The sequence below is a fragment of the Parasteatoda tepidariorum genome, chromosome 2 (genome assembly GCF_982258835.1).
Source record: "Parasteatoda tepidariorum strain Cologne lab strain chromosome 2, Ptep-v5.0, whole genome shotgun sequence".
In the NCBI taxonomy this organism is placed as follows: domain Eukaryota; kingdom Metazoa; phylum Arthropoda; class Arachnida; order Araneae; family Theridiidae; genus Parasteatoda; species Parasteatoda tepidariorum.
The window spans coordinates 115,117,807-115,144,879 of record NC_141756.1 but is presented as its reverse complement, the minus strand read 5'-3'; the positions used below and the strand labels follow the sequence as shown (position 1 = coordinate 115,144,879).

Here is a 27,073-nt window from a genome sequence, read left to right as displayed (position 1 = left end):
GTTAACATATCTAGGTATATGTAATATTTACAACTTTCCTTCAGGTGGAATTTGATTATTTAAACGTACTGATTTACTAATGTAGAAAAAAAATAGTTAATTTAACATTAAATTTATTTCCAATTGAGTTTTGTTTTTCCAATTTGAATTTCTTTTATTCTGAATTTGTGTAGTTTTAAATTTCATTTTTATAGGTTACATTTAATAATCAGGGGTGATTGTGAGCCCAAGTCATTATTCCGGAAAATTACTCGAGTTAAAAAAAAAGTTTAAATTGAAAAAAATTTAAACAAGGTTTTTTTTGCCTTTTCCTCAATATTTCTTAGTTTACTTAGATCATATTTAAAATTCTACGCATATCTATGATGACGTGGCGAAGTAATTAAAATTTACAAATATGTCTTTCTTTCTTTAGTTTATGATTATAACAACTATTTACTGATAAAAAATTAATATTAATCATGAATATAAGCTTATAAAGTATCTCTCTGGCTCTCCCTTACAAACAAATAAAATAAACTGTGATTTTAAGTTCAACCTTTGAAAATTTGATTTCCGGAAACTTCTGTGATGAATGATTATTTGAAACTTCCGGATCACTGTTAGCGAAAATTCCAGATTTTTTCCGGAGCACAATCAACCCTGGATAATTCAAACAAAGATTTAATTAAAAGAAAAAATGTATTAACACAACGCTTTTTTTGTATGTATTCCAAAACCTTATAGAAAACTGCAATACATAAAGTGCATAAATACTTCTGAAATTCCTCTAACTGAAGTAAAATAAAAACTTTAAATTGTCTCATTTTCTTGGAATGTTTGAAATGTAGCAGCGTATGCTTCGATGGCTACCGAGATGACTAAAGAATGAATTCCCATTTAAAGTGTAAACATGTGCCTTCTATTAACATTATAAAAGCAGTTGTCTTAGTTCTTTTAAAACATTATTTAAGCCTGCAAGAATCTTTTTTTAAAATATAATATTGTAATTTTAGTGTTTAACGATTAATCCTTATCTTTATGCGCTGCTTTAAAGCATTTAACCTCTGCTTTTTTCTGTATGTCTTATAACTTCGCGTTTACTATTATAATTTTCTCGTTTACAGATACCATAATTTTCAAATATTTACTACATAGTTTGCCAGAAGCAGTTGTTTGCTACTTTGTATTTACCGAACTGATCGTTTATTTAGAGAGTAAGTCTCTCTTTATATTGCAATTAATCAATTTGTAGTTTATGTTCAGAATTATTGATATCTGATATAATATACATCATATCTAACTAAGCATGACTACTTGTAATAGAGCTACAAAATGAGAAAGTGAATTCCAATTTATTTCTATCTCACTTAACTTGTTAAAAAAGGGATTTATTTTTTGTACCAATAGCATTTTAACTATTATTTCGATAAAATTAAACTTTCTGTTTATTTTTTATATTTCAAGAGAAATTTAGTTTAAAAAGATATTCTTTTTTCAATACCTTATTTCATGTTTTAGGGGTAAAGTAAGAGACACACACGCAATACATTTTAATTAGATTCACAAGAATAAGAAGATTAAATATAAAGTATAAATAATAATAATAAAATTGTAAGTATAAGTAAAATTATAAGTATAAATAAAATATGACTATAAATAAACATTTTAGTAAGTTAACTTGGCCGACTTTACAGTTCTCGTTTACTTCATCGAAAATAATCTTCTTTCAATGGAACTTTCTCACTCAAACCTCTCCAGTGACGTGAATTGTTGAACATCATAACATGCGGCGACCCTTTCAGTTTATAGAAGATTTTAAATAATATTATTCTTGAATATGTAGGAGTATATTTAGTGTACGTTGGAGACTGTAACGAACATGATAGGGGTGGCGTACGTTCAATTATAACATACCATCATCTTCTAAACAGTTTTGCGACTTGTCGATTTTAACACTCACTTTTCCAAGTCTCTTAAGATCCTGTAATGAAAGAACACTATATTACCTCTTTATAACATGCCTTTACAATTCATAATGCTTGCAAAACTCTTGTTTCTCATTCATAGAGTAGAGAAAAAAAGACAACTTCAGAAAAGTGACTGCCATACCCTCTCGAGACCACCATATTGTGTGGTCCAAGGCCAACTGCTTTCCCTCTACCGTAATTGAATAAGGGTACTTTTAATTATACCATTAATCTCGTCCTCGACTCGAAAAATCATTTTTATCTTTACCTGTAACATTAGTATAATAATGATCTCTTTGAAAACCATTTAATAAATTATATCAGAACAATTAAACATATACATGAAATGATGACCAAATTATTATGGCAAAACTTTTACCGTTAAACCATCAGTTTCAAATGTTTTTTTTTTTTAACTAATACAATTATTTTTTAAAGAGATGTGAACTCGTAATTTATTGTTTTTTTTTTGTCTGATTAAATGTAGTGATTGTTAATATGGCATTATTACGCTTGTTCAAAAGACTAACAATTTTTTTATGTTTAACTAATTATTCATTAAATTTAATTCAATATATTTTTTCATAATACCTTGAAGTGAATTTTATTTGTTTTTTTATAAGTACGTATATTCGTTTATATTTATTTTATTTCTGTAAGAAATAAATGTTTGGTTTTATTTTTATTAAAAAAACATAATTATTAAATTTAATACTTAGCCAATTTTCTATCCATCTTCCCTAACCTCATTATTTACATGTTAAGACAGCCTCGTTTAGCGCTGTTTCGCATTACGCTCTATTTTGATAGAACATATCCTACGCGTTGAGCGGGGTCTTACTGTACTTTATCTGTCATTTTTCTTAATGCATAACTCTTTTATACGTTACTTCTATTTTTCTTATGCGTTATTATTTCGGCGCCTTTCTTAACGTGTTAATTTTTCTTACGCATAAAAATTTTATGTTTAACTGATAAGCTTTATTGTATTTTGCATGTTGCTTCTACACCTTACCTCAAAGTGTATTTTTTCTTCTTATATATGACTTCGACATTTTTATGCGTTCCTTTTCTCATGCGTTACTTTTTACGTGTTATTTTTTTTAATGCGTTATTCTATACTATTATTTACCTTAAACTTCATGCTGCTCCTTACAATACATTTTACGCGTCATTTTTCTCATTGCGTTACTTTTACTCAATACATTTACTTTTCACGTTATATTTTAGTAGTATTTTTTATTTAGCAGTATTTTTTACACTTATTATTTTTTTAAAAATCTTAATATCATATTCAACTTCTAATTTTTATACGCTTTCAATTTAGTTTACTTAACTTATTTACTTTGTACTTTAATTGACACTATTATTCATATTCGATTATATTTCATTTTATTATTTACTTTACACATATTTTACTATTCGTTACTCTTTACTTTATACGTTTTTATCTGGAAAATATTAAATTTAGATTAAATGTAAATTTAACTTACATTTCACATTATGTTTTACTTCACACTTTACGCTTCGTTTACATGACGCTTCTTTTTCAAAATTTACTTTAAACTAGACGCTTTACTTTATGATATTGCATTTTATATATATATTTTTACTGCATACTTTACTTAATCTTTTTACTATATTTTGTTTATATTTTACGCCTTCCATTATTTTATATTATGCTATTATTATTTATATTGCTTATTATTATTATTGCTTATTACATTATTATTTTACATTGCTTTGCGCGTTTTACATTTTGGTTAAATTATTTTAAATTGCTTTACGTTATTTTATATTTTACTTAACATTTAAAGCTTTGGTTTATACTTTCCTATATATTTCACGCTATCTTATCCTTTATTTGCTTCGCGCTTTTCATTATACTTTACACTTTTCTCTATATTTTATGCGTTACTTATGATATACTTTATGTTTAACTTTTTTCTATACTTTGCATTTTATACTTTTCGCTTTTTAAGTAATTTTTTATGCTTTACACTTTACTTTATACTTCATATTTTGCGCTTTTAGTTTACCCGGTACTTTACTCTTTACTCATCTTTATTCTTTCAATAATTTCTACTTTTATTTTTACTTTAAAGAGTAAAATGTTTAGTGAAGTAAAAAGTATGCGTTCCTTATATTTTAAGCTTTACTTTATACAAGTATTTTATACATTACTACTATGTACAATTCCTATTTTACTATTTATATTAATTTTTGCACTTTATTTCATGCTTAAATTTACTTTAATTTGGTTTTGGCATGATTTAATATCGGGATGATTCAGTAAAACATTATGTAATTAATGCTTCTAATTTACTAATTTGTTTTTTTAATGAAAAATAAGATCATAATCGAAGATACCACAAAGAAAACTCTACTTAGTAATTCTTAGTTATTTAAGACTAAAAAATTCATTTATTTTAAGCTTCTTAATTTCATTTTTTTTACCTCATTTTAGGACTATGTCAAAATGAACAAGGTTTAACCGCATTTCAATAAATATAATACTTTGCTACTTTGAGATTTAATTTAAAACGTTTATTTTACTTGGATAATGTTACCATTCCTTATCAAGACTTTTCAATAAAACGTTTAATAATTTACCACGTTGAATGCCATGGGGGTCACCGGTGACCGGCCCTGAGTTTGATTGTAGAGCCACGGGGGTCACCGGTGAAGCCAAGATTATAAGAAACACATAATTCGAGTAAATTTTTAATACTTTTAATTTTTTTATACGAGGGGCCTAAAGAAAGTAAGTTTCCCTATTTTTTTCAAAGAAGAAATCATACTTTCAGGAACATATTTATTGGCAACAAGTACAGCAATGTTTCAGCTACTTTTCTACATAGCCACCACCAGAATTGGGACACTTGTCGTATCGTGGAATCAACTTTTGTATCCCTCTGTCGCCAGTGAATGGAACCAGCATGTGACTGACGTCTTCAACTTTACGTTGTTGCCAAAACTCTCACCGGAGGATAGGAATTACTTGATGTGCAAGAAAATGTGAAAATCGCTGGGAGCAAGATCAGGGCTGTAGGGTGGATGATCAAACAACTCCCAGCCAAATTCTGTCAAAACATCTGTGCGTCGAGCCGTATGTGGACGAGCATTGGAAAACTGCTTACACCAGCGACGCACCATCTACTTACTCAAGATGTTCGGCCCATAGACCTGACGATGAATTTCAATTTTCGCAATGCTTTGCGCATTCAAGAACTTTATCACTGACCGAACCTCGCAGGTGGCAGAAGGAATAAAAGCTTCCATTTCGGACCACTGCTACCACGCTGCTGGAACGAGGAGGGACCTCTTCGGCCGGCATATGATTCATACGTCAAGGATCTATTACGCATGCGCAATTGACACGGCTAATTACGTTTACTTTAAGGAGAAAACATCGGGAAACTTACTTTCTGGATGCGTCTCGTATTATTATCGCTACTAAAATGGTTTGAAGAAATTAATGTAATATATACTGAGAAAATCATTCTGGTCAGACGGGCATTCAACGTGTTAATACTACAGGTGATTATTCTCGAGATGGTTTTATTCTCTTTATTAGCAAGCACAGTTCCCTAACAGGACTTGCTACAATTAACTAGTTCACCTATAATTCATTGATTAAAAAATTTTAATTTTTCTTCAGTCCTCGTCAAAATTTTGAACATTTCCAGCAGGAAATTTAATCATTTTACAGGGTAGCTACAAAATACAGTTATAATTAATTTTAATCAATTGGCAAAACAATTTCTCTCTCACTATTCCTGTGATTGGCGCTTTCTATAAGTGCAGACGATTCTTGCTTAAAGCAAGGCATTTAGAATAAATTTAAGGATGGAATCGAAAGGACTGAGGTTTAAAAAGCTTTCCGATCACGGATTTTCTGCAGGTAGAAATCTTCAAGCAATTAAAATCTCTTGGGTATAATAGAGCATTTATATATAGAACTATAAATCGATTATTGGATACTAAAAGCTGTAAAGATCGACCCAGGTCAGGTAGTCCACGCTTATTTCTCACAAAAATGAGCATTTTAAAACTATTGAAAAGACACAAAAAAATCCACAGAGCCCTAGTAATAAAATGGTTATAGAAGTGAGCGAGAGTCTAAGCAAGTTCTGTTAAATATAGACCTGGGTTTCCGCCCTTATCTCAAAAGAAGAGTTCAAAGTTTGACAACTGCTCAAAAATTAAAAAAGTTACGATGGGGCAAGAAATCGCTTGACCGGCACAGTAACAAATTTTTAACAGAATAGTCTTTTCTGATGTGTAAATATTTTGCACACAATAAAGTTAATGTTGTATATTCAGTTACCTTCGATGCTATACCTGAAAGTTTAAGAACTGTTCAACGCTTTCAGCACAAGAATTCTGTAATGGCTTGGGTTGCAGTGTCAAATAACGGAATTTTTTTCTCTGAAATTCATCGATAACGGGGTAACATCGAAAGTCAATGCTAAATATTACAAAAAGGAAGTATTGGCTACACATGCTGACAGATTGTATACCAAAAAGGTATGGATATTTTAGCAAGATTCTGCACCGTCACACCGAGCCAAAGCAACATAGGCTTGGTTCCATGTCAATTGTCTCAAATTTATTAAGCAAGAAGATTGTCCCTCTTCTTCACTAGATCTTAATCCTCTAGACCAGTGTTCCCCAACCCCCGGATCAGATGGTACCGGCCGCCCATTTCATTGAAACTGAATTTAAATTCCTAGGTTTATACACCAAATTAAAAATATCTTCGCTCCCTTAAAATTTTATTTATTTCAAAAAAAAGGGACCCCCGAAGGTAGTGACATAAATTTTTTAATGCTTGTAATGTATCATTGTCTCCGATTACCCGCAGATGGAACCGTCTCATTGCAAAGAAACAAGCTCAGGGTTCTCATTGATTTAACGTTCTAGTACGTTAAAATGTTAAATCTCTTTATATTTATTTTTTGGTGTAAATGTCTTTTATTTTGAAGGAATGTTTAAATGCAATTAAATTAAAATTAATAAATCAAAATAATATAAGATATAAACTATCAACGTAAATGGGACCAATTACCTCTTAAAATTATTCGGGCCGCCATCGGACAATGGCGCAAGAGATTATCTTTAGTAATCGATAAAGATGGAGGTCTGTTCGAATTAAAAAAAAAATTTTAAGGTAAACTTCCATTTATAGTGTTCATTATATTTGTGTATCTATCATTTTCAATTTAATATCTATAAAACAAAATGATTCGATATTTGTAACACTATTTCGCAGCCACCCTGTAATTTGCATGAATCGCGGTTTTTTTTTTTGCGTAGCCCTTCCCTTTTTTTAAATTGATTTAACTTGATTGGAAGGTCTACAAAAATTTTCTGAGCGAAAACAATTGTTTTATTGCTTGAGTTTTTGACATATAAGTTGTCTAGGCTAAGTTTTGGACGCAAATTCTTTTTAGTATACGAAATGAGGTTTGATGTCTTCATTTATATAGCTCTTTGTTTTCTTGAAAATTTATATAAATGTTGGTTCATATGAACATGAAAATTATTAAACTCTTCTTTTATATTACTTACCTCTAAAAAGCTAAGATGTCGAATCATCGTTGAATTTGTACTTCATGAAGTTTTCGAAAGCTGAAAAAACATTACATGTTTATTATTATTACATTAATACTTATGCAACATTATAGGGATCTTTCAAGCATTATGCAAGGACATAAAGGAGGTAGGGGTTTGTGATTTTTTTTTCTTTTTCTGACAAGTGGCAGATGGAATATGAGCCACGCCTGCGTAAGACATTTAAATCACATCATTTTTTTAAAAAATTTTCTTTTAAAAAATAGCAATTAAAATAACTTAATTAACAAATTTAAAATAAAAGTTGGACAACAATTGCTGTTACGTGTTTCATAGATCAAGATTTTTAACAGAAAAACAGAAATAATGAATACTCTTCACTAAAATGAATTGAAATATCTACTAATTTTAATTTTTGAAAAGTTACCTTGTTTATTTGAATTCTAAAATTAGATTACTTCAGTAAGAGCCAAAATTAGAGCAAGATAGTGCGTTGTTACTTTCTTACTTAAGTATAAGATGAGATTTGGTTATTTTACATTACGCTTCACTTTATGTTTTATGCTTTACTTTTTATCTTACGCTGTAATTTATACTTCACGTTTTACTTAACCTTCTAATTTCCAGTAGACACGCATTTTATTTTACATTTAATTCTACGCTTACTTTTTAGTTTATACAATTTTTACATTATGCTTTCCACTTTTTACTTTACGCATTACTTTACTAGTTGTTTACTTTGCATTTTATAATTTAATTTATACTTCACAATCTATTTTACTTCATACTTTGATCTATGCTTTGTTTACTTGACGCTTCGATTTCATACTTTACTTTAAACTATGCTATATTTTTTACTACATTATATTTTAGAGTCTTCTTTACTTTACTATATTTTAAATTTTAATATAATTTTTACTTTAAGCATTGTTTTATACTTCAAGCTTTATTTTATTCTCTACATGATAGTTTTTTTATATTTTTTGCTTTATATTATTCGATATTCAATTTTATAGTTGATGCTTTATTTTACACTTTACTGTACATACTCTTCCCTTGAATTTACCTTTATTTGCTTTACACGTTTCTTAATATTTTACCCATTTTATTAAGCTATGCTTTCTACTATGCTTGATTTTTTTTTATATACTTCCCTTTTTGTACTTTCCGATTTTTACTTCATGTTTATTTAACTCCGTATTTTTTACTTACGCTCTTTTTTAAAAAAAATTTACTTTTTGCTTCACTTTACCTCACTTTTTACGTACCACTTTACATTATAATTCATATTTTAAACGCTTTAACTTTTCCTGATAGTTCACATTTTACTACTCTTTATTCTCTGCTATAATTTCTGCTTAATATTCTATGTTTCGTTTCATTTTACTTTTTTTTACTTCATTGTACTAAACTCATATTCTACTTCATTAAATATTTTACTTTTTACACCTTATATTTTCGCTTCACTTTATGCATTACTGTGCGCAATTTTTATTTTTACGTTTTACTTTACTTTGCACTTACATATTTTTATTTGCTCAACTTATTTTGATTGCGAATCACTTATTACTTAGACGCTTCAATATAACATTTGTATCAATAATTCACTAATTTCATCTTTTTTCACGCAAAATTAAATCATATTCGAAGATACGACAAAAAATTCTACTGAACTATTTATAAACAAATCAGAAACATTTAGTTTATTTTTTTTGCTGCATTTTGGGCAAGGTTTATCCGCTGTTCCAGTGGTGCGCAAACTTTTTTCGACTGCGACCCCTTTTGTAGAGAGAAAATTTTTGGCGACCCCTAGAGATAAATGTTCACAAATACGATGTATATTTCGCCCATTTCTTTCGTTTCATCGAATAAAAACATCATCATATTTGACTCATATTAATTTTATTTATAATTTTAAGAAAATACTTTTTGTATAACACAAAAATCAATAAATTGCCCTTTAATGAGATGTATGTGACTGCAAGTTTCTAATTATCTCATCGATGTTTGGATGTATGTTGCTAATTGCAATTCGCATATCATCTTCAGGGTTTAAACGCGAGCGGTATTTAGTTTTTATTGAAACTAGTTTGCTAAATCCAGTTTCACATACATACGTTGATGCAAATTGTATTAACACTCTGATGGCATTTTTGCATAAAACGGGATATTGTTTTTCCACGGATAGTCAAAATTTTTGGCAAGGCTGAGTCTTAAATTGATTTCGAAGAGTATAATCACTAATTAGATCTATCAATTGCTCTTTCTCACTAATTTGAAGAGTTGAACTGCATATGTCAAAGGAAAATGGATCACGAATCTAACCAAGATCGTTTTCAGGAAAATCCTCGAATCTTCTCGAAAAATTTTTCTTTAACTTTTCAATGTGATTGGAAATGATGTTTTTAAATGTAAATATATCTATATTATTTTCCTTGATAAAATCGTTGAAGCAAGGGAACATGTCGGTGTTGTTTTTATTCAGTTTAGTTTGCCAGAGACTAAGCTTATTCTTAAAAGTTTGAATTTTACTGGCTGCAGTTATGATAGTTGAATTCTCACCCTGCAAGCTCAAATTTAAGTCGTTAAGTTTTTCGAAAATATCAACTAAATAGCTCAGCTTCCCTAGCCAAACTTCATTGATATAATAACTTGCCAATCTATGTTTCTTTTCGATTAAAAACATGTACACTTCATTTCTCAAATCAAATATCCGTCGTAGTATTTTCCCACGTGAAAGCCATCCGACATCGGTGTGTAACAGTAATCTCTCATACGTTGAGCCCATCTCATTGCAAAGTATTGAAAAGAGACGGCTGTTTCATTTAATGTAGTTAATTGAACTAACAGCGTCTTGTAATACGTTGTGCAACTCTTCATCCATATCTTTTGCAACAAGAGCTTGCCGATGAATCATACAGTGATTAAATACCATATGAGGCACCACCGTCTGAATTAAGCATCTGAGTCCTTTATTCGAACCTGTTAATGCTGCAGCACCATCAGTACAAACCGCAACACAGTTTGCCCAGGTAAGGGACTTTGTTTCAAAATATTCATTTATTACTTCGAATATTTTTTCTCCAGTTGTTTTTCCTTCCAAACTTTTGCAACATAAAAACGTTTCTGTTATATCTTCATTAAAAATAAACCTAACGTAAATAATTAGTTGTGACATTTTAGTAATATCGGTAGTCTCGTCCAGTTGTAAAGCATATAGAGATGAATTTTGTATGCGTTTTATGACTTCTGACTCGATATTTCGTGACATTTCGGAAATCCGCCGAGACACGGTATCTCTTGATAATGGTATTGCTTTTAGTTCTTTTTCATATTTATCGCCATGCATAATTGATGTCATCTTAGTTGCTGCAGGAAGGATAAGGGATTCTCCAATTGTATGGGGTTTCATTGTTTTTCCTATTAGATAAGAAACTTCTAAAGAAGCTTGTAATGCTTTCTGAGGTATTGTTGTAAATTTCTTTAAATGTGCACTTTGAATTTTCAGATTTTCAGCTCGTCTTTGAAAAAAATCGGCATGTTTATTTGGAAGTTCTTTATGTTTAGTTTCCAGGTGCCTTTTTAATTTAGCTGGTTTCATGCTCTCATATGCTAATTTTTCTTTGCAAATGACACATATCGGGCGTTCTTCATCATCAACAACACAAAATATCAAACCATACTTAATAAATTCCTCATTGTATTTTCTTATTTTTTTAGATCGGGCATTTAGTTCAGTATTTTGCGACTCCCCATCAGTATTTGTTTGTTTGTTTGTTAGCTGAACATGTACCTGGTGTACGTATTACCCATTTATCCATTATGAAGATAAGGGTTAAATTATTTAAATTAAAACAAGTAATATATAAAATTTTATAATTTTTTTTTCGAGAAATTCAATAAAATTAACAGAGATCTATCTCTAATGATAGTACATACCTGATAACAAAGAGTAGCAAAGCCCGATAAAAATATAAAAAATCAAAATTACACTGGTTGGTTAAGTATTACTTCACTACTTATTAAACCTAGCATGTCGCAAACACATTTAATGACAACATAACGAGATACACAAACTGAAACTAAACATAAATGCAAACTGAAACTAAAACTAAGCAGTTAATACACAGTCACAGTTAATCTGGCTGATGCCACAACGTCACATGATAAAACTCGAGGATAAACTAAAACAATTGCAAGCCAACTGCTACATGCTACAACTTATTGCGAACACTTCACGTCTTCACTCTGACTATCAGATACACCGCGTGCCTCGCCATCTGATTGGCTGATCACGGAAGCGAATTTTTGCCCTTTCCCTGCGGTTAACAACTAGTCAAATAGGCGCTTTTCAGTAAAACTGGCGAATTACCGCGAAGAGGGCGCTATCTACCGGAGTGAAAAACTTGCGTCTTCACACTTTACATACATTACGCATTACGGTCAAAGAAAGAGTGGACAGCATGAAATTGCAATTAAACAGTGAGTGACGGCGTTTCACTCTTTATGTGTACACTGTATGGTATGCAGGGAAAATGCATTTCATAAAAATTTGGCGACCCCTAGTTTGCGCACCACTGCGCTGTTCAATACATTTAAATTTTCGCTACATTGAGATTTATTTAGTAACTGTTTTATTTTAAAAGGATAATATACTATTTATTATCCAGTCATTTCAATATAACGTTTATTTATTTAATACTACAGGGGATTAATCTCGAAATGGTTTTATTATCATTATTAGAAAATATCATTTCCTATCAGGACGTTAAAGTTTACATTATTATTTACAATTCATTTATTAAAATTTTTCAACCTATTTTTGGTAAGTCTACGTGAAGATTTTAAATGCTTTCAGCAAAAAAATTATTTTAATTTACTTATATCGAGGATTTTTTTCCGCAATGAAAGTTCTTATTTTTTTAAAAAAATGTGATTACAGGGTTCCCACTCTTTTATCAAAGCAAAAATTAAGCACTTTAAAGGACTTTTATCAAAAAAATTAAGGACTTTTTTTCTAGAAATTAAGGACCAGGAAATTAAGGAAATGGCATAATGATTATTTATCATCAAATAAAACATCATAAATTAATAATAATAGATTAAAAAAATGGAATAGCTTTTCTTCAACTCAGGCATCCTTTAAAAATTAAAAAAAAAAAAAAACTACATAAAGAAATGTTTAACACAAATAATCTGTATTTAATTAAAATTAAATAAATAATTAATTTAAGTTTCTGATTGCTTCTGTCAGGGTTGGCATAAAACACTTCATTTTAGTCATGAATTAAATCCTGATTAAATTTTTTAAAAATAAATCACTAATTTAAATCAGTTTAATTTAAAAAAAAACATTAACTCAAACAGACATAATTTTTATAACATTAATAATGAATTAATTTTTAAAAAAATTATTAATTTAAGTTTTACATATTTTCATACAGTATAATTAATAAATACATTCTTAAATGTGTGAATTTTTAAAAAGTCTGATTTAATTTATAATGTATGTTTATTAAGGAAGCTATTTTTTTTACTTCGGAATAATAAAATGCATATGCATTGAAATCACTATGTTATCCCTTTCATTATAAAATGCATTGATGTAAATAGTGATTATTTTTTTAAAAAAAATAAATCAGTAATTTCAACAAAATTATTAAAAAATATTAATTGAAAAAATATATATTTTAAAATATTTTTTTACTAAGAAATTTGATTTGAATTGAAAGATTTTTTTACTAAGAAATATCAAAAGGGATATTCATGTAATTATTATGTTTCAAAATAGACTACACTTAAATAAGAGTGATATGAAACCTTTAAATAGTAATTTTCCTCTTAATATGTTTAAAATAATTTTCAAAAAACATATTTCAATTATATCCATTTAGTTTTTTGCTAATTAAAATGCAAAGCTTTTATATCTTATTGAATATAGAGTTAGAGTGTATCAAGACTTCCTCAAACCAGAATGACGTAATTTTTTTTTCAGTAATGTTTTCTTATCTAAACTAATTTACTTTTCATTTGACGTCTAGTTGACAAATTGTCATCATGTCTAGTTGACAATTTTAGCAATTATCACCAAGTTGAATCTGAGAATTATAACTACGATTTTTTTTTCTTAACGCAGTGATTAGTATGTAATAATATAATAATAATTTTATTCATTTTTTGTAAGAAATATTAACTATTTTACTTCTATTTTTAAAAAATAGTATTATTAAAATATTGTATCAGATGCTTTGGATGGTAAATTTTAAAAAATCCAATTAATTTTATTCGAATAAAAAAAAATCCATTTTAAATCAAATATGTGCGATTTTGGAGTAAAAAAAATAATGATTGCCAACCATGGCTTCTGGTCAGAGTCATTTTATGTTCAAATATTTTTTTAAAAATAATATGCAGAAGTTTGATTAAGATAGATTGGTTAAAACTGGTTTAAAATTCAAATTATTAAATATATTCAAAAATTGCATGCATAAAAAAATTTTAAATTATGAAATATATTAAATAAATTCAAATTATTAAAGTAAGGTTTTTTAAACTTAATTAAAACTTGATACTGCACCCTGAACTCTTATTTTTTAACCAACTTAAGACGAAAAGTGAGCAACAAATGTATATATTTGTTAACTTTTTAACTAATATTCTTGAAACAATTGCATAGGTCTAATTAAAATTTTGACCGATTTTCGAAACTTTGAAAGCCATATGTCCCCTTAAAATGAACTAGAAATTTTTTTTTCATAGCTTAAATACTGTTTGTATTTTAAAATTACAGAAGTATTAAAATTTACAAACATATAAAAAATTCCTTTTATATAAAAATTACTAAAAGATGGAGGAAAACTGATTGACAAATCCCCCTCCACCCTCAGCACACTAGCTTTTGGCGAGACGATGCTTTATCAGAAATTGTTTTACTGCATGAATGAAGTAGGAGGGATGGTCATAAGGGTTGCCTTAAGCGCAGTCCACCAACCTTTATTAAAGGGGGATAAGATGTTAGCAGCGCAGTCCACCATATTTCAGAAAACCATTAGCGCAATCAGGTATCACCGACTCAACGATCGCTAAGTAGCAAAAGTCTCACTGAAAATAACTTACTTGAAATGTTATATCCTGTCGAAATGAAACGCACAGTGATCGCACAATAAGTCCAGCGGAAAATAATCTTCAAGAAACGTAAAATCCCAAGGTCAAAAATGGTGCATAAAGAAATTATGCATTGCGTTCTATATTTCAACGCTGATCCTGGCTCGTCGTTATTCAACATCACGAACATCATCTTCGTAGCAAAAAATTTAACTATCATCTTCGCAGCTAAACGAAATCAAAATAGTCTTCGTCAACACGGCAATAGCATAGGCAAGAATCCTCGCAAGTTAAACCGCGAGCGTCGTCTTAAATCAGATTCCTAATGCGTCGCTTAAAATGAAAGTAATTATCATGGAACTAGGTAATGGACCTAGGTCCATGGTAATTATACTCGTATCAGCCTGCCGATATGAGCGTTAAGTCGATAATTCGCGATACATCGATTTAAAAATTTCTAAGAGTAGTGCTCGTTAAAATTGCCGCATCATAACAAAAGTTCTCGTTTATTTTTTAAAAAAATGAGAAAGCCAAACAAAAATAAAAACAAAAAATCGTTCCTAATGTTTATAAGAAAAATTTAACGTTGAAAATTACACTTTAAATGTTTCCCATCGCCGGATTTTTAGAAAAATTGACGAAAAAGAATGCTCTTTAAAATATGCTATCAAAATAAAAAATAAAAAAACAATTAATCAAAAAAGCAAAAGAGAAACAGAAAATTTTCCTAATTCTTAAAACAAAACTTGCAACGTAGAAAATCAATTTTCTGTATTACAATTTTCTATTTTTTTTTATTAATTTTTATTTTATTTTACTATTTTCCATTTTTTTCCCCTTCAATTTTCTATTTTATCAATTTTCTAATTATCTGTATAACTTTAAAAGAAAAAGTAGAGATAAAATATATCAGAAACACTGTCAAAATGTTAATATACCGCACGATATATATAAACAAAAACAGCAAAAGTGAAAAAAAAAACTCTTTTTAAAACAAAAAGTGTCGATGATAAAACGACGAAAATGACTTTCCTGATTAAAATTATACTTTGCCGAATTTTCGTAATATCCCTAATATTAAAAAATGGAGTCATTTATAAAATTCAATTTCAGAAGAAAATATGATAAAATGAAAAAATCCAATCTGCCTTGTGACGATCACTAGATGCTGTTAGCCATTCCTTATATTTTTCATCAAGTGTCCATAAATTATTAAAAACACACTTTCCCGGCATTTCTGACAATTTCACATTTGAATGAAGTATCAAAGCTACCACGTGTGCTATCAGAAGAGTCAATAACTCTACCCACGCTCCCCTCTCCCCACACTAAATTTTTTTCTTTCAGAATGATCCAGAAAGAATATTTTACTGAAAAAAATTAATAATAAAATAATAGCGAACAATAAGGGCGTGTTTTCTTCCACTTGCTTGTAACCCCTACCCTCACACGCATTCAAAATGTTCTACCCTCGATGCAGGGTCTCATTCTAGGCGAAATAAAGACGTACTTTTTAATTCTGGATATTTTCACAAGATTAAAAAATTGTTCCAACTAACTAGTGATACTAGAAATTAAGGACTTTTAAGAACCTTGAATCAAAATTAAGTACTTTTAAGGGCCCTTAATTTTCAAAAATAAAAACTAAGCAGTTTTTAAGGACCGTGGGAACCTTGACCCAGTAGATGTACATAAGGACCCGCAAGTTATTGTGGCCCGAATTTTTAAATATTCAATTAAATATTTTTAAAATCTACTTCTTATTTTAATTTGTAATTCAATACTTTTGTTTTGTACAACTTGGTAAAAATCAAAAAATCTGACAGTAATATTTAATGTTCCTACAAACATAAAAGAGTCCTACATAAAATTGTGATAAAGTTGCGGCCCGCCATTTGATTTTTGTTTTTAATTGTGGCCCCCGGCCTCATGTAAGTTGGAAACCCTGTTTTAGATCATAAATCTGTTAACGCATGTTTTTGACAGAACTTTTTTTCGTGTGGTCTAACGATTTCATACATTATACCTACGTCTGTGGTCTTGTGTTTTCCTTGCCAGCTAAAATGGGTTTTGAACCTAAACCCTTTAATATGGGTTAAATTTTTGTTGGATTTAAAATACTTTTGAAATATGACGAAATACGCAAAGAGTGAAATTTAACATTAATGACCTCATAATTTTGAAGAAAACGTTCATAAAAAGTGCTCATTTTTTCAATTAAAAAAATGTATAAAATAAAGTGTACATGGCATGTAGAGAGCGCAAAATTAAAAAGAGTCCACCCTTAATAAATTTTGATCTAATCACCGATTTTCATGCGCTAAAACCAGGGTGCATAGCCTAATTCAACAAAAAAATAAGCACCTTTTAAGTACTCAAAAAATATTTGTAAGCACTTACTAATCAAAATTTTCTCTTCCTACTGTTGGAAAGTTCCTAATTAACAAAATGGAATATAATTTTCAAGGACTTCGGGTGATCATAATAAAATAGCTAGTTTCTAACAAAGAACTCGTTTCTTGATTTCATTTGCCACCATAAAATCAATTTATACGCAATTTTAAATATATTTGTGATATTGAGAAACTCATATTTTTTAAATTAATAATTACATCATTTAATAAGGTAAAAAAAATTCAAAATTATAATCAATTTAACTTATAGTTCAAAAAGGTTCTCAACTATATTTTTTAGATTTAAATAAAAATTATTTATAAAAGCATATTCAACAAAGCATTGACAAGATTATGCTATTGATTATAATCGAATTTATAGAGATATGTAAAGAATTTAGCAAATTGAAAAAAAATTTATAAATTGGTATTAAAAATGCAAATTAGTGAGTGACCCCTAATAAATTTTTATTAAAATGTGTTACTTGGTTTTAGCATTTCTCTCATAAAATGATTAATAAAATTTAAATAATTTTGAAATGTAAATACGAGTTTTGAAACAAAGCATTTTTGTCAGCAGTCAATTATTATATGGCCCCTAAATTTATAATATTTAACAAACCTGATATGATTGAATTTGATGATTTGAATTGTTTTTAAATCAAATCATGAAGAAACGAATTTAAAGTTTTTTAGAATAATGTAAGATTTTTTGCCGCATTTAAAATATTGAATCATACTTTTTTAAAATCTTGCCTCTAAATATTAATTCATTTTATGAAAAAACTAGATAAGTGCACTGAAAATTTTAAAAGTAATAATACAACAATAAAAGTTAATAAAAAAAATTATAAAAGTACAATAAAAATTTTTTACAAATAATTATGCATTAGATTGATGGTCCCTCAGATAAAAATATTGCAACTAAGAATCTCAATCAATTTTTATATTTATTAAATTAAGGAATAAATGGAAGATGGAAATTTAGAGATAATAAAGCTTTGTAATTCTTGATTGCTCTGGGGACAAATATGAAAATACATAATTAGTGAATGATCCCCATTTCAAATTCAAGGATTATGGTACCGATCTATATATAATGAGCGCGAGAAGGCCATTTAGCTTACCATTGAAGAAGACGCTTCAACAACAAGAAGAAAAAAAATTATTTAAAGAAGTAGAAAAAATTACTATTAGAAGAAAAAAAATTGGCTATGTCAAGTTGATCCCCGTGATCAGCAAAAATGAGAGAGATTTTTCGATTCAATTTCAGAGATCGGAAAATGAAGCCTGAAATTTAGAATCTCTTGCAATTAAAAATGTGTGCTACACACAGGGTTTAAGCTGAGTCTAAAAATTCATTAGCAAAAAAGCTAAAATCTGAAAAAAAGTTTTAGCAAAATGCTAAAATGCCATTAGGCTTATTAAAATTACTTTATATCAAACAAGTACTGTAAGTTATCTGACAAAGAATAGCTTAATGTACAAGAATATCGAAAAGAATACCTATAACAAAAAAAGAAACACATTTATTATTTATTAAAACATTTAGGTTTATAATTAACAATCTTCCTTTCTTTCATGTTTGCCCATTTTACAAATGCTTCTTGAAAGTTAAATGCACTTTCAGAGCCCTCAATATTAATCATTAACAAATTGTTTACATGGTTGATTAACAACCTGTTTCGAATATTAGTTTTAATCAAATTAAGGCAGCTAAAGCCCCTTTCACAGTCAACAGTGTGCATTGGTATTGTTGCACAATACTCTATAACAGAAGTTATTAATGGGTACTGTTCAGACACATCATTGGTATATAAAAATAAAAGTAATTCATTAAATGACATGTTTTTACATCGTTGCATTAAGCTTTTTTTTTAATGGAATTTAGTAAAATCCTTTAGCAAAAATGCGAAAATGCTTTGTTGAATTTTAGCATTTTTGAGGGGTCTTCTCGCATTTTGCGAAAAAAGCTACCGTAGCGGAAACCCTGGCTACACATGAGAATGCAAGAATCCTTCCCACCGAATCCAGCTCAGCTTACGCATATGCGGACATGCAAATATTTAATCAAACGTGTAAAATGATTGGCAGACCGATGGTAAGTCGGAATGGATCGTAGTTTAATGAATTGTGTAAACGTTAAATGTTATATTGCAGGTACTGAGTTGAACATTAGTAGTCGTAAACCCAAAAAATTGGGTCGGGTGTTGAACGACAGTTAAAAAATAAAATGAGAAAACCAAGCATTTTGCATAATTCGTGGCGAAAATTTACATGGTAAAGATAAAATGTCTCATTTTGGAAAATTAAGCACTTGCTAAAAACACGCAATAAAAAAAAGCACCTTTAAGGGCTTTTAAAAAAAACGAAAATCAAAAATAAGCACTTTATAAAAACGTTACTCACAATGTTTAAAATCGTAAAAGCGAGAAAGGAACCAAAACAAAAATCGTTCGTAAGTTTTATACAAAATATTTAACGCTGAAAATCTCACTCATTTTTCACATTACCCGTTTTTTAAGAACAAATGAATGAAAAAGAATAATGTTCATAAGGAACGTTCTATAAGAAACGCTGACAAAAAGAAAAGTTACAGGAAGTAAGAGAGAGAAAAAAATTGTTTTTAGTTCTGAAATATAACTTTAACGTTGAGAATCACAATTTCCTTTGTTACTGGCTATCTGTTTTATCGTGCATTGTTACTGGCTATCTGTTTTATCGTGCAGGGAAATAAATTAGCAAAAAAATGCTGTGCTATAATTAACACAGAAAAAACAACAAAAATAGTATATAAAAAAGGTTCTGAATTCTTAAACAAAAAGTGTTGAAAAGACGAAAAGTTTAACAAAATCAGCAGTACAAATCTCATGGTTCTATATAAATTGATTTAGTTTAAATACTTCAAATTTCGCCTTTCCATTTGCATTTCAGTAATTAAATGAACAAGTTTTTGAGCTTAACAAATAGGGGAGAGTCGGGTAGCCCCGCCCACTTAAGGAGTATTGCTTATATTTCTGTATAATATTGAGTAATAATCAATATTTTTGTATGTTTCCAGTATTTTTCCAATATTTTTGTATGTTTGTCCAGTTACAAAAATTATGTTTTTTGACTTGATTTTGATTAGTATTCAGGTGTAAATGAAAATGACCAATGTATTGACAATAGATTAACCTTATTTATCATTTTTATCACAAAATTATTTTATTTATTACATATTTATATACTTTTAGTGAATTCTATCATTCAATAACAACAATATTTGTTGTTAAATATGCATATAACATTCAAATTTGAAGCAATAAAATAATAATCTTTGCAACCGTAGATTTATCGACGAAATTAAATTGGGCGGTGATACCCGACATTCATGTGAGCGGTGCTACCCGAAATCCAATTTTTTTGTAAATTTGTAATTACTCGAACAATTTTTCCCATATAAACTTCCTTCTTTGTGCAAATTAAACTTAAGACAACATACTTTAATGCTATATGTATAGAAAAAATTATTTTTTTAGTACTAAAATGAAGTTTAATCGAAACATTCAACCAATTTTTCTTAATTTCATGACTACTGTATTCAACATATTTTCAAAACTATTGTTTACCATGTTAACAGCTGCATAAATACTTGAAACTTTGAAAATAATCTTTTTTTAATATAACAATTAATGTCCGATGGCCCATTGACATTCTATACATATGAAATTGACAGTGGGCGGGGCTACCCGACTCTCCCCTATATGTAAAAAGTATTTCCAATAATGTATCGAAAAACAACAACACAATTTTAGAGTATTCTTTGTTAAATCTGCCGAATACAGAATAAGTGGCCCACTATTCGTTTCAACTCAAATTGGATAGCATACTTATGTTTCCACGTTCATATTTATGAATAAAAAGAATGTCATAAATTACTGAATTAGTACATCTACTGATCTCGCGTAAAAAAACAAAACAAATTGTTTGTACAAGTGAATAAGTGAAAGCCGGTCAGAGTGCGTAGCCAAATCGGTCAACAAAAAATAAGCACCTTTTTAGTTTTTTTTAAGCACTCAAAAATATTTTGAAGCACAATGTACGTTAACAAAATGCAAAATAATTTTCAAAGACAAAATAATTTGCAAATAATTTTCAAAATGCAAAATAAGATAATTTTAAAGATCTTGATAAAATAACTAGTTTCTGACAAGGAACTCTTTTCTTGATTATATTAGCCATTACGATCGCGATGTTTTCCAGTTCAATATCAGACGGTGAAAAATGAAGCCTGAAAATGAGAATATCTTACAAAATACAGCAGAATTGCACATGAGAGTGCAAGAATCTCACCGAGTCCAGATCAGCAGGCGCACGATATTCTGAACGATTGCAGAAGAAAAATTAATCTTTTCAATTTAATTGCATCGTGAATTTTTTCCCCGTAATAAAAACCTTTAAAATAAAGTGGTTTTAACCTAATTAGAAGGTGTTAAACCATTCTAAAAGAAAATTATTGTTTCATTGTTTGAGGTTTTGACAAATATAATGTTTTGGTTAATTTTTGAATGCATTTTTATTTAACACGAAGATTATTAAATTCTTTAAGTGTTTAAATGACTTACCTTTAAAAAAAACTATGATGTCGGGTCTTGGTTAAATGTAGATTTCCTAAACATTTCGAAAGCTGAAAAAAATACCACAGACTGATTAAAATTATATAAATATTTATGCAACGCAATTATAGGGGCCTTTCAAACATTACTTAAGGTCATAGCGGGGATGGGGATTGGTATAATTTGCTTTTATTTGAAGACAAGGGGCTGGACGAACGCAAGCAACACCTAGGTATGTCATTTAAATCATATGATAATTTCAAGTTTTTTGTGAAAAGGAAAAGAACAAAAAAAATTTGTAATTTGGGAAAAATTACACTTGAAACAATTTACATTACACTTGAAATAACATTTTGGAGAAAGAAAAAAATTTGGACAAAAATTGCTTTTTTCTCGAATTTTAACCATTTCAGAAAAACACAGAAGATTCCTAAAGAATATTCTTCGTAAAATTTTATAAAATTAAATATCTCCTATTGTTTTTTTCCTTGAAAAGTTATATGATTTATTTAAATTAAATTCTAAAATTAGATTACTTCAGAAAAACAAGCTTTATTTGAACGTCCTCATGTAAATAGAAATATCTCAGGTTTAAAATATTTAAGTTATTAGTAGTTCATTATGAAGAGATCTAAAAAAAATCAAGTATTATCAGTAAATTTAGAAATGCATAATTAATTTTTAACTTTAGGAATTTTGATGAATTATCAAAATTAAAAATTCATAATTAATTTAAATTCGTTCATAAATGTGGAAAGTTAAATCTTAATGGTAAGAAACAGACTCAAAAATTTTAACGCTAGAAAAGATAGCAAGTAATAAGTTTATTTTGCAATAATTGTTTTTCCAATATTATTAACTTTAGTAATGTTTTAATGGTTTCTGCACGCGGTTTGTGTCCTAACTACTTTCAGATATAAAAAAGGGTCTATTTAAAGTAATTAAAGAGTTTTAAATTAATTTACCTTATTTGCTGACTTGGTGACTTTGCATCACATTGAACAGTATGATATTGCGATCACGCAATTCATATTTTAGGTTGCTCAATATTTTTTGGACCGACGCGCTTTGAAAAAAATTAGAAGTTTCAACTTTTAGCTACTTTATTTAAAAGTTATAAAACTTAAATTTATTGCTCAATTTCTCAATATATATACATATATATATATATATATATATATATATATAGACAAGATATTAAAAATATTCAAAATAAATTTTGTATAACCACTGTTGATAAAGCTAGTAATAATTTTGCAATTATTTGAAAATTTTTTTACAAACAACTTCTTTCCAATGAACTTAATAGCAATATTACCTACAAAAAACTTAACACCAACAGTGATATTATTATTAATAAAATTAATGCTATCTATAAAAGACTTAAAATTAAACCAAATAATATTAACAATTTTCCTTTTCTTTTTGCCAATCCAAAATTCCATAAGACTCCAACCAAATTCAGGTTTATTGCAAGTGGCGTTAATAGTAACATGAAAAAAATCGGTATTTACTTTGAGAACATTCTTAAAAAAGTTTATAACAAAATTAATAAACTTACTAAAAATAATAACTATTTAAATTGGAATATTAAAAATAGCATTCAGGTTTTAAATACACTAAAAACTTTAAAAAATGTAGATTCAATTCACTGTTTTGATTTCGAAAACCTCTATACTTCCCTTCCAACTAATAAAATTCATGATGACCTTCTTCAAATTCATAGCATGTTTAATCTCAGTGATATTATTAATGAAGATAACTGGAACTTTCTAGTACATATTAACCTTAACAACAATTATATTCTTTTCAATGACCACCTTTTTCAACAAATTAATGGTATTCCCATGGGAAATAATTTTAGTACTAACATCTGCAATATTTTTCTTTTTCTACAAGAATATAGATTTGTAAAATCACATGTTAATTTTCCAATTGATTCTCTCTTTCTCAGATTCATTGATGATCTATTAGTTATTAATTTTAATGATTTCGATATTCTAGCAAAACATATTTATCCAAATGAATTAATTCTTAATAAAACAAATAATAGTAATTCTTCAGCAAATTTTTTAGATTTGACTCTTAATATTAATGCAGATAATAATATTACATTTAAACTTTTTGACAAAAGAAATGAATTTAAATTTCCAGTTAAAAATGCATAGATTTCAACTCTAACTTAGCCAATAAGGTTTTTTCTAATATTATTGCCAATCAAATTCATAGATTTTACAGGAATAATTCTAACTATAACGAGTTTTTATTAGATACTGATATATATAAAAACGATTTAATTAATAGCCATTTTCCTAGTTCATTTCTTAATTTCTATTTTAAAAAAATCTTAAAAAACTTGGTACATTAATTTTTAATTTTTATTTAATTTTTCTGTTTTAAGAATAAGCTCTGATTTTTTCAAGGTAGGAACTAACTATGATAAACTATTCCTAAAGCCACTGGACGGAATAGTTTGGATGTATGACCTTTTATACTGGATTAGTTAAATATTTTTTAGTTACTTTTTAATATTTGTAGCCTCTTAAAATTAATTTAATTTTAATTGTCCAGTATAATAAACAGTTTATTTATTTATTTATTTATTTATTTAATTATTTTTTATTTTTGTATAAGTGGAATGGGCTCTGGTTCGTAAAGAACCACCCCAGATAAATGCAGGTGATACGTGTATACTTTAAAATTATGTAAGGTTGTATGAATGAAGAATAAAACCTATAAACGGTTTTCTATTCCTGTATGCAGGCTCTGATTTTTAAATAAGTCACCCTATGAAAGATGGATATGTGTATTCTGTAAAATTATGAATGAAGGATGGGTCTATAAACGGCTTTCTATCCTGACAGACTGACTTTTAAATTAATTTCCCTATTAATGATTTTTTTATTTTTATTTTTTTATTTATTTATTTATTTATTTATATTTTTTTTTATTTTTTTATTTATTTATTTTTTGTTTTTTTAAGACTGCTAATTTATTCAATCCGTTAAACATTTTTATTATTATTTCAATTTTATTACCTTTTTACTAATTGTTTCTCATAGATGGCAGCACTAATATTTTACCTAAACATTTTTTTCTTCTTCTTCGATCAAATGTTTTTTTTTTTAAATTTTATTATATTCGATTCAAGCTATAAGCAATTTTTTACATCTTCGCGATTTTTGTTAACTGTTTTATTATTGTACTTTTAAACCTAAACCGCGTTTTAATTCACGCCGGTAAGTTTGATTTCCTATTACATTTTTCTTTTATTTCATGATTTTTTTCAAAATAAGGTTTTTTGCGATATCGACACATATAAAGAATAATTTTTATCTTAGGATAATTATTCTTTATTCAGAAATATCGCATTATTTATGGCAATTAGATGTGTCTTGACAACGACTATTTGCTTATACCATTCTTGTTTCTCTACCATTTAGTTTTTTATTTTTATTTTATTCATGTTTTTCATGTTAATTTGTGTTTATATATATATATATATATATATATATATATATATATATATATATATATATATATATATATATATATATATATATATATATATATATATATATATAAAGAAGAAAAAAACGACCACATCCATAGTTGTAAACTTTTATGGTACATATCTATTTCCAAATTAAATTTTTTTCTTCTTTTATTGAAGAGCTAACTTTTCAACACTTTTTGAAGTGGTGACAAAACTTAGAGAGAACTAGATGATTTAAACTTCCAATAAATTTTTAATTTGAAAGAAATACGCATATCGAATTTCTAAAATGAAAGATAAATTAAAGTTTTTTTCATTAGCCTAGAAAAACTTTAGCTACCACTGCTTTATTTTTTCAATGCCGTTGCAACCCTGATAATATATATAATCTGTAGCTTTATAAAAAAATTAGAAGAAATAAATATGCTATACTTACAAAAGTCATCAAATCTCCGGAATTGTTCGAATTTGACAGATCAGCATCCAAATAAGTTCGACAGTTCTACATTCAATAAACTATGTTTCAATCATCCAAAAGGTTCCTTATCTATAATAGTCCTATGCAAAATAATCCTAAAAATCTAAAACATGTTATATTAAAAAGAATAGCACAGCTGGTTAAAAATCATTAGTTTCGCAAGAGATCGAAAGCAAACTTGGAATAATTAAATGCTTTAAAATTAAAATAAAGTATAAGAAGCATGTGAAAACAAATGATAGGAAGAAAAAGAAAAGAAAAATAGTATAGTAAAAACGGGAATAATCAATAAAACATAACTTAAGAAGCTCAATGAAAACTTTAAAAAAAACCACCATTACAAACGAAAAAAATGAAAAGTTGTGGAAAAAAAGCCTGACGTGATCAAATGATAAAACAAGACAAAAGGAAAAAGCGAAAAACAAATCACCAACGTGCAAACATTAACTGTTCATAACTTTCTAATAAGTATACATTATTAAATGCTTCTTTAAACATTCAAAGTTGTCTTGAAACTGTATGTTATTAATAAGTATTCCAAGAAAACTCCGACTTTCTACTTTAATTGGCAAGCTTTTATTGAGAGGTTTTTTATTATTTGATAGATTTAATAGTCATTCACCAGTTAAAAAATTATAACTTCAACCGTTTCAGGCATTTGGTATTTAAGTCAAACATCACATAAGTAATTGTAATCGTAGAAACTAAATAATTATACTTCAGTTTTCTGTTGCTTTAAGAGTGGTGGTTGTCAAAAAGAAAAGGATGAAATGTTTAGAAGCTTCAATTTCTATTTGTAAAAGGAAAGGGTTAAGTGTTTAGTTAATATTCTTTATATTTAAATAATATTTAATATTAAAGTCTTTATATTTAACAATAATTTTGTTCAATGAAAAAGGCCGTTAAATAGATCTAGAATTGTAAAAGTTATTTATCCAGATTATCCTGGGTGCGTAGCCAAATTTTTCAACAAAAAATAGATGCTTTTTAAGCACTCAAAAAATATTTTCAATCACTTTCGAATAAAAAAATCATAATTTGGATCTGTGAAGAAATAAAAATTATTTTTCTATCGTTTAAAGTTCTTAATTTATAAACATAAAATCTATAAAATCCATAAACATTTTCAAAATCTTTACATAATCATGATAAAATAACTAGTTTCTGATAAATATTGAAGAGAAATTTGTGAAAATCACGCATTATTTGTAATTTAGAACGACAATCGACACGGCAAAGAAAAAATCTTTTTCTTTCTTCTTTTTTTTTAAGATAGAAAATTAAGCACTTTTAACAAACCCCGAATAAAAAAAGCACCTTTAAGCACTTTTTTAAAACGCTACGCACCCTGTTATCATAATTATATTGGGACTTGTAGTTGAACCATTTCGCCCCAATTTGCGTCATCCGTCAGGCTGCAATCATCACTATAACAACTACTTTAAATACAAAATTCACCTTCAGTATTATTAAAATAC

The 27,073-nt window shown here is 28.0% G+C and overlaps 1 long non-coding RNA gene across 1 annotated transcript; it reads right to left on the bottom strand.

The window, feature by feature from the left end:
- Positions 1-359: 359 nt before the first annotated feature.
- Positions 360-25,921, bottom strand: LOC147816076 (uncharacterized). The gene is made up of 4 exons (XR_015431664.1): positions 25,554-25,921; positions 21,631-21,692; positions 7,524-7,583; positions 360-1,963 (listed from the first exon to the last, which is right to left on the bottom strand). It is a non-coding gene; the product is annotated as an uncharacterized LOC147816076 (long non-coding RNA).
- Between the last annotated feature and the right edge of the window lie 1,152 nt (positions 25,922-27,073).